This window comes from Netta rufina (genome assembly GCF_964035555.1).
Source record: "Netta rufina genome assembly, chromosome: 14".
Lineage (NCBI taxonomy): Eukaryota > Metazoa > Chordata > Aves > Anseriformes > Anatidae > Netta > Netta rufina.
Window position 1 is genome coordinate 20,479,572 of NC_140137.1, and position 10,167 is coordinate 20,489,738.

Consider the following 10,167-nt stretch of genomic DNA (forward strand, 5'->3'; position numbering starts at 1 on the left):
AGAGATTCTGACATCGTTATTCTTTTTTTTTTTTTTTTTTTTTTTTTTTTTTTTTTCCCCGAACTGTGGCAACAGTCTGATAAGGCTGCACCCCATGCAGATTCCTTCCTTAGCTCCAGCAAACAGGCAGGAGCTTTTTTTTTTTTTTCTCCTCTGGCTACACAGGCCTAGTAAAAAGCCAGTAAATTCAAACCTGCACACATGCTGGGAAAGCTAACTGTCCACCTCTTATCAACTAATTACTTCAAGATGTCCACTGAAGCTTTTTAATTGATTTATGTTCCCAAGTGTGATACGTTACAGCCCAGTCTTTCTCGCCGTGAGCTGCAAGCACATCAGTGGAGCGAGTAGGCAAGGAAGTGTCTCCTGCATCTTGGTTACCCAGCTTTAACATGACATTTCTGAACAGATTCCAGACAGACACCGAATAGCTCTGTGAATGTAAAGTGAGATTTTTTAAAAAAAATGCTGCAGTTTTATTTTTTTTATACAAACTAAAACACCAGAGGTCATCGAATCCTATATTAAATACATAAATTAAAAAATAACCATTCATAAAACTTTACATACAATAAGGATTCTCTTCTACACGTTAATACATATAGTACAGATACATGTCCAGTGTTTATCAAAGGGTCATTCTGACAAGTCATTTACAGTTTTGTTCTGGAGTAAACACCAAAGAAATTGGGAATTAAAAGTATATATAAAAACACACAGGTGCTGATGTGAGTGAGGGCAGAAAAACAAAACAAAACAAAAACTTTGAATCTCCAGCAACTTTGTGGCTGTTTACTGAAACTTACCCTAGTGAGAGCAAGAGCCTGGCCTATCCAGTCCTCATGCAGTGCCATGGAACTGAAAGCTTTGGAGGTCCAGCAGATATTCCCCTCTGAGATGACAGCAGGGAGATGGAAAATAGAGCACGTATACAAAAAGAAGGTCTCCATGGTCCTCTAGGCATGTCGATGAGAGGGTGGAGCTGTAAGCCAGGCTGATAATACTGCAAGAAGCTCTATTCCCTTCTGCAGACCCAAATGCCTAAATTCATCTCGCCTAACTAGGCCTTTGTCTGAAGTACTTACATTGAAAGTATAGTGTTCAAACTCTCTTGATTTGGTCAGTGGAGAAAAAGCGGCAAGTCAGATTTTGTTTGATTTGCACGATGTACGTGCCTCATCTAATGTTTTGACAGAATGGCTAGCCTGGAGTGCTGGTAGTCCTGCTACAGCCTAGGACAGATAAATGGGAGGAATCCAGGGCTATGTTTCCTCAAAGATTGAAATAAATTGATCTGTTTTTGCTAGCTGATTTGTAGGAGGGGAAGTTGGCTGTGAAGTTTGAGGAAGAATTCTTAATAGCATGCCTCAAAGAATATCAGGAACAACAAAAGCCCTGGAGAAACAGCTTCAGGACAGAGAAGGAAGGAAGGAAGGAAGGAAGGAAGGAAGGAAGGAAGGAAGGAAGGAAGGAAGGAAGGAAGGAAGGAAGGAAGGAAGGAAGGAAGGAAGGAAGGAAGGAAGGAAGGAAGGAAGGAAGGAAGGAAGGAAGGAAGGAAGGAAGGAAGGAAGGGAGGGAGGGAGGAAGGGAGGAAGGGAGGAAGGGAGGAAGGGAGGAAGGGAGGAAGGGAGGAAGGGAGGAAGGGAGGAAGGGAGGAAGGGAGGAAGGGAGGGAGGGAGGAAGGGAGGGAGGGAGGAAGGGAGGGAGGGAGGGAGGGAGGGAAAGACTAGTTGCCCATGAGATGTAAAACTAAACCATGAGGAGTGTTACCAGTTGTGGCAGCTAAACAAGTCTAGATTCAATTCCCCATACCTAGAATGGAAGTAAACTTTCATAAGCTATAGCAATGATTTACTATATACAGTAGAGAATAGATATATATATATATGCATATATATAGTATACTATACATATACATAAATATGCATACAAACAAACTCATTTTGATCTAGCTGAGAGTAGAAAGTTTGTATTTTACCAGCCAGTGTGTTTTAGGCATGGCTTATGTTAAGCTTCAAGAGGAGTAAAGCAGCTGTTGTTCAGCTTTCTGGAGGAACTCTAGCATTAAAAGTTTGCAGACAATTTACAAGTCACACCATGGTAATCATCTGCCATCTCTCACCTCACCCCAAGCCCTTGGAAATGCACATGCAATAAGGAAGAGTAAGGGAGGGGAAATCAGGCAAGACAAATGAGAGTAAAGTGTGCACAGCACAGTTGAGAAGACCTGAATGATACAGTCTGCCACAAAATCAGTCCAGTATGTTCTGAAACTGGGTATTTATATCTGTGCTGTGGTTCTGCCCTGTGACTGCCCGAAACAAACATTCTAGTACTCTTTTTTTTTTTTTTTTTTTTTTTTTTTTAACCAAAGCAGAGAAGGAGGTTATTGCAACATCACAGAAAATAGATGCTGCTCATACTTCTGTAAGATGCGCTCAGCACTTTAATTGCTGGCCATAATACCTACAGAAAACAGTTTCTAGCCTGCATTTACTTGTGACTTGCCACATACCACTGCTGCCAAGTGGTATGAAGTGAATTTGTGCTGCAGCAAGGGAAAAAACAGTGCAAGGGGGAAGAGGGAATAACAACCAGGGAGGAAAAAAAAACTTTTTGTAGCTAACGAGATGTTGTAAAGTGATCCCAATATGTCAGGTGTGGAAGGAGCATGACTCCAAAGCTTCAGGACTGAATTGGTAGCAGCACCCTTGGAAAGCAAAGGTGGTAGGTTTGGGCCAATATTACCCATAGATTCCTCTGCAGGGGGGCAAAGAGATTGAACCACAGAGCATGCAACATACTAGCATTCATTTAACATATTTGCCTACAAGTCTGTTTGTTTGTTCTACCAAAAAAAAACAACTAAACAAACAAAAAAAAAACATACAACTGGTGCAGAATTCAGTAAACTCCTTGACTAAAACAGACTGGTTCCAGAAGCTGTGGTCATTTTTAATTTAAATTAATTTTAAGGAGGACGAATTTTCTAATAGCTTCCAACCTTCAACAGAGGGCTCAACACAATCTTCAGGCATGAAAGAAGTGAGCATATTTAAAATCTCTGTGGAGAAACTGAGCCCAGCATTGCAATCCGTCTGAGTGTATGGACATTAATAATTAAAAGCTATTCTGGATGAAAAACATCTGTAAGGGGCAGGCATCCCCTATACTAGATGAACTTCATCCCTTCTGTGGCTAAGGAATGGCTTTTGCCCTGCTGACTTATTTCACTACTTTTTGCCTCAGCTGCTTCATCTGCAAAAAAATAAGCAAAAAGAAGCAACACCCTCTGTAAAGCACTTTTAAAGCTTCTGGTGTGCGGAGTCTGTAGAGTCTGTGCTTAAGAAGTCTGAACATGTGAGCCCTGTTTTGAAGGTTTAAGTAATGCACAGGCTGTCTTCTACTTTGAAAAATGGAAATCCATTTTTCTTAGCTAAAATTAAGACTCCATTGTGGAAGACACAGCTCAAATAAGGAGCCTTGCCACAGGAACCTGAAGTCTATACAGGAAGGACTCCATTTCCAGGTAAATGAAAACAGAAGCACAGAGAAGGGCATTGTCATGCCTAGATCATACAGCACAAAAAAGAGAAAAGGGAAGATGGATGCAACTTTTTTTCCAACAGACAGGAACTTGGCAATGTTTGTTGCAGGTGTCAACACTCCTCAGGGTTTGTTTTTTACTGACTACAGGGGCATGCAGCTGTGATGGCACTCCTTGCCTCAGGGAGCCACCAGGACTGGGTTCCAGCCTTTGTCATGAGAGAGATAAGTAATGCTCTGAAATGGAAACAACTACTACTAGTTATTCTGAATTGTGGAAAAATCTAAACAAGCCAGTAATACTTCTCATGTCTAATAAGGGTGCTTTCACATTTCCCTGGTTTTTGGTTTATGTGTCACTGGTCAGGAAGTCAGCTAACAAAATCAGTTTGACAAGCCAAACCAAAACATTTATAAGGGTTTTGCATGTTCAGTAGGATCCAAGCTGAGACAAAACATTTGGAAGATGATGCTTTGTGGGTTATACCACATGAATACTGGGGATGTTTTCTTCCCCTTTTCCCTCAAACACATTTTTTTCTTTCTAAGCAGCCACTCTGTAGGTCCAATCCAGTGATCCTCAGTATGTTATTCCAATCGTGAAACTAAGTATGGGCATTATTATCTCACTGTCAGTCTTTAAAGAGTATAAAAAGTATCTGACAATGGGCAGGCTGTTCTTCATGCAGGGAGTGTGAAGAGATAAGGCTACAGTTCTGTCAGAAGTCTTCCTTATACTACACACCCTCATTTCCCATCCCTTGCCATGTAGAATGGTGCTTTGTTATGATCTCAAACAGAAAACGTGGTGCCCTGTCCTACCTGTCATGCAATAAACTAGAACGTATTTTCCCTTTTTTTGCCCCCACACTGCAGCTGTCATTGTTCCTGAGGCTAAAACCAAAGGGAAAGAGTCCCTGTAGTGAGAAAGCCAGACAGTTCAAACCGAATGCTTTATTGTCAGTATCTCTCCACAGCTCTCAAGTGTTTCTCCTGCTCTGTCTTCTTACTTTTGATTTGTTCATGGGATGACAGTGTCACATTTAAATGATTGCCCTGCATAGCAGGGATATATTTTTCTGTTGTAACTTTGGTTCCATGCCCAAGACACACTCTGACTTGATCAGCTGAAAGTGGAGCCTTGCAGATTCCCTTTAATTTTTTTCCTAAGTGATGTAGGTTCACAGTTCATTTTTCTTCCCCTTTTGTAATTTCAACATATAGGATTTCATTAGATGCAGCATATATCATAGCTTTAGACAGAAACTGTCAAGTAACAAATCTTGAGTGATGGCTTTAAAATATAAGGTGGTTGCAGTCTTGGCTACAGGTTGTTCTTTTGTATATTTGTTTTTAAATTGGTGTAAACAATGTTCTCTTCATCGGGGGGTTGGAAGCATTTGCCTTTCTAAGGACTTATCTGTGTGGTCAGGTGCTCTAAAAATAAAACAAAAAGAAGAACATCTGTATCAGATAAGTGATAATTTCCTCTACCTACCTATCCAGATGACAAAATAGAGTCAGAAATTTGAAAAGATCTGTTCTTACAATTATCAGCTAACTGGGCAGACTGTTTCTGTTTCCATGCAAGACATTTGTGAAAATTACTCATATTTTGACAATGAATTAATCAGTAACACCAGCCAGGCCTGTCCATTTAACCTTAAAAGGTAAAGGTCTCTGGTCCATAGAAGTTCCCACAAGTATCTTCAGATGAAGTTATGCACCAGCCCATACAAAACTGTGAGTTTCAATATCTCCTGTACTACAGCTGCCTAAATTTCACCAGACATGACAGCAGGTGATATGCTTTGCTTGTGGTTTCAAGGCAACCCCAGAATTTTGGCTAATTCAGCAATAAGGCAAACACGGACTGCTCCTAATCCAAGGAAGCCTTTCATATATATGGAAAAGAATTCTGGGTTTCAGATCTGAAACATGGGGCAAAATGGCATAGTTTTTCTTTGCTTTCTCAGCATTAAAATCCACATGGTAAAATTCACTGAGTGTGAAATCCATGCAGACTAGACTTCATTATTTGGTCACAAATAAGTGAACGTACATATTCACAAGCATAGAAAACTATGCCTATAGTAAACTCCCATGTAAGAAGGAACTACAAAGTTTTGGTCTTGATGCTAAATATTGCTGCATATGGTTTAATTCACACACATTGCATTCTAGCCTTGTTTCAGATGCTTCTCCTTCCTAATCTGAAAAGTACAGCAGTGAGTGCTGTGCTAATCCTGCGAGAGAAAGAAATCAGAAAGAATCATCTGCAATTGTATCATAGTTTGCTCTTGGAGTTAAAAGGTTGTTAAAGGATAAACTGCAGAAAGACACTAACAAAATCAAAGATTTTTCATCATCAGATAGTTCCCTAGGCACATTTCAAGGATGCGCTGTGTTTTGTTGTTGTTTTATCACAGATCTGTATGAATTCTCCTATAAGGTTAACAAAGCCAACTTGCATCCATTGGAAGGAAAGCAATTTAGCAAAGATCCCCCTGATGATATGCATCTCAGTAGTTCTAAGAACCAGGAATGTTGATGGCATACTCCCTCTGTCATGCTCACCCTTGATGTGTTACTTCAAATGTCAGTCACCTGGGTAGGCAGGTGGTTTGTAAAGTGAACAGGAAACACAAACCAATAGTAGTTATTGTATGTTCCCATGTATTCCAGCCTCAGAAAATATGTCTATGATAAAATTCCTGTCAATCTTGCCAACACAATTCCAAAGTTGATTCTGTTTGGAGATTTCACCTCAGGTATTAAGAGGTAAGGATACCATGGAGGGAAATGGGGTGGGTGAAAACTGGGATCAGGCAGGGGATGAGCTTACTGTTGCATTTGCTTTGAGGAATTGCTACAAGACTTGATGATTTGCACTTACAGAATAACTTGCCTTGGTAAAACATTCATCAGATATCATGCCTGCTGTGAAGCTGGGCCTGCTGCAGCTGTCTTTATGGTTCAGGAGAGCTCACAGCAGTGCAGAACCCCTGGAAAGCACTGAGTTTATATCTCTACCCCACCCCTGCACCCTTAAGATTTTTCCATTTCTACAGTCTATGTCCCATTCTCGACAACACTACATCTGCACAACTGTCGTGGCTACTTGCTCTGCTCTTCAGTTCACAGTAATCCATCTTCTTGTTCCCTGCCTGACACTCTTCGTCCAAAATGCAAAAGCAGTACGTGAAAACGGCAAAAGAATTGTTCATGTGCTGTGTGGAGCTATGTGGAGGACTGAGGACTGGCACAACACACCAGCAGACTCTCCAGGGCTGTAAACCACACTTCACTTCTTCTTGATGTTTCTCTTCCTCTCTATCCAAAGTATAGACACGAGTCTTCTAAAATAGACCCTCATGTGCTCCTGGGGCCAGCCTCTATAGAGCAACAGTAAATCCAGTGAGTGAAACTCTTCTTAGTGCTGTAATTAGAGCAGACTTCCTAGGCTCCAGAGGGACTTACACCCACTAAACCTTAGGTGTTGTTTAAAATGAGCAGGAAACTTAGTGAAGGAGATGTGTGTGGGAGACATGATGAAGTCTGGACTCAGTGACTCCTAAGGGAGGTATACAAACCCCCAGCAATGAAATTGGCACAAAAGTAGTTAGCTTTCTCTTGATTATTAGTCCTACTCAATTAATGGACCAATGAGGAGTCAACACAGTGCATCAAATTAGCAGAGTTTGTGCTAGATATGACCCAGCAGACCCATGCAGGTAGAAGAATGGCTGCAGGTGATAATAACAATCTGCTAGAATTTTAGAAGGATAGAAGAGTTCTGATCTCAAACACCTCATTAGTTTTTCTAACCTGCCTGAAAATGTGGAGGCTTTATTATGTTTTTTGATGTTCCTGAGTTTTCTCCTTTCTCCTGTGGTTCTCCCCTTCTTGCTTTGAGAAGAGGGAAGGAATGGATCCTCTGCAATAAAGAATTCAGTCTGTCTTTGAATACATGGCAGAACTCATTAGGAGGCTGTTAAAACAGCAGCCTGAAAGTCACCATGAAATCCATGTACACAGATTCAATCTGAAGGCTTTTTATTATTTTTCCTTAGCATGCAGACATTGAGATGTTGCACAACACTTTAGCTATTTTCACAGGCTGCAAGAAAAAGACTTAATCACTACTACTGGAATCCATATGTCAGAACTGTAGGGATTTTTCTATTTTGGAAAATGCGTATTTCAAAAGATACTGGTATATATTTGCAATTCCCGAAAAGCCAAGTAATTCATCCATGTTATGGTTCTCCTTCCCTTCTCTTCTGCTCTGGCATACCAAAACCATGCGTAAAGTCATATGAGGGGTGCACTAGTTTTTTTATGCTGTGAGTAGGGATTTCCTATTGTAAGTTCAATTACAAGTGGATTCAATTTTTCAAGTGAATCATCTTTTCTAATGAAAAATGTCATATCTATGAACCAAAATCATTTTAATGCATTTTTATGGATCTTTTTGTTACTTGTGTTTACCACCAACTTTTTGTCTTAAACTTCTGAAAAAAAATACTTTCAAAATTAAAAACAATAAAAAAAATCAGGAAGACAATGTTTCCTGATGAGTCTATGAAAAGTGTAAATTGCACTTCCCAGGATGCATGTTCTAATGTGAAGACTTTACTGGGTGCTCTATCTTAAAAGAGATGGGACTAGGAAAAGCTGTTCAGTAGTTTAATATGATGAATGTATTTTCAATCAAGGGACTTGATTGAAACTGAGCAAGGGACATCTTATGAGGCACATTTGCAAAGAACTGGAGGTCAAGATTTTTTTGATTTCTTATTTTTCTTCCACCATAGCTGATAATAGCATTGACAAAATTAGGATGTATGAACTTCTTACTAACGCTGTAGCTGTACCAGCAGGGGCAAATAATCCTTAGAAAACCAATTCCATACCTATACAGGTGGAAAATATAGGTGAAAATTGTATACAGAAAATTCAGAACCTCTTACTGCACCTGTTTTTCTTGTATGAGTCACAAGAACTTCATTACAGTTATGATAGAAACTGAATGAAAGACAACACTATAAGCAAATGGGAAGAACTCAGAGAGACAGTCTTTTGCAGACGTCAGTATTGGTTTCCGTGAGTTTTCAAGGTGCAGTTTAAATCCAAGTGTCCTTTTTTTTTTTTTTAATCTCCCTATAGGTTGGCTGCTAGCTCTGCACTTATGATTCTACAACACAGCAAAAGACACAGTCATATGAAATTATTTGCTATTACTATGTACTTTGAAAATGTTAGCTTCTTAAAACTAGCCTATACATAATTTGGCTGTTTCAGAAGACTCTCAGATTTTTTTTCCCCACTATGAATGAGCAAGAAACAGTGCAGTCAAATTAACTCAAAATATCTTGCAGACTCTGTTCTGTGTCATGGTTCCCAGAAAGCCTGCTGCAGGGACATTGGTGAGAATGCAGTCATAATTTACTCTTTTAATGTTCAGTGGATTAAGGCAGTATGTTTCAAATAGCAGCAACTCTTTAATGATATTGGCCATTATTTACAAGAGCCATGATCACTGAGCTAGCCACCTTCCTCTGATTCTTTCCTATGGTTCATTCCACATTCAGCCTAACCTCCATGTATGTTGCTGGCTCAGCACATTAAAACATTCGTTTTAAGGTCTGACCATCCAAGGAAGCAATGGATTCCAGTTTATGTGACTAATTCTGTGAGTTTTCTCTGCAACAGCATAAAACTGCAAAAGGAAGTCTTGATCTAGCTGAAAGAAAGCATAAAGTAGGGGGCTTTTCATGAGGGGGAGCAGAACCCGGATCCATGCTGCTTAGTTCAGTATCTTGTGCTGTAGCTAGAAACAAAGGCTAAGCCAGTGAAAATGGTGGAAGAGAATGGCAGAACATCTTCCACACAAAACTGTGTTCTCAGTTTGCCTCAAGTGCAGGTCAGAAGAATTTAATAATTAACAGCTCAAGCCAGAGGCAAGAGTGACAGAGAGAAACTTTATGGTATTGGTCTGTCCCCACATCAGAAGATCTGTCACTACATGTCTTTAATATAACATTATTGAGCATTTAATATAACATTATCCAGGCTATGTTCTATTTATGTTATCTTGGATCAGAAGAAAGGTCCTTTTATCCCAGCGTCCTGGTTCTGAATGTGGTTAGGCCAGAAGGAAAAATATGAAGGCTGTGCACATTGCAGTTACCTGATTTATCTCCTCATCTTCGCATTGCTTTTTGAACTCTGAACTTTCTGCTGCTAAGCATGCTTTGGCAGAGGCTTCTTTACATTCTATTTTACATTCTATTTCATTACCTAACAATTTTTGTTTATTTTAAATTTATAACATGGTAATTGCCATACTGGTGGAGAATAATAGCAATCTATCCATCCATTCTATGACACTGACAAATTTTCCATACCACCTTTTAACAGTGTCTCTCTGAATCAGAAAAAAATCCTTCTCTCCCTCTGTCTCCTTCTTTCTCTCTTTCAGCAGCTGATCATTCTTCCTTACTCTTCTTTATACCTCTCCTAGTTTTGGGCACTGAGCTATATTCTGAGTGGGAGCAGTCAGCTTAGAACTTGTTTAACAGTTTTAAGGCTGTATCACTTTTCAAACATTAATACTGA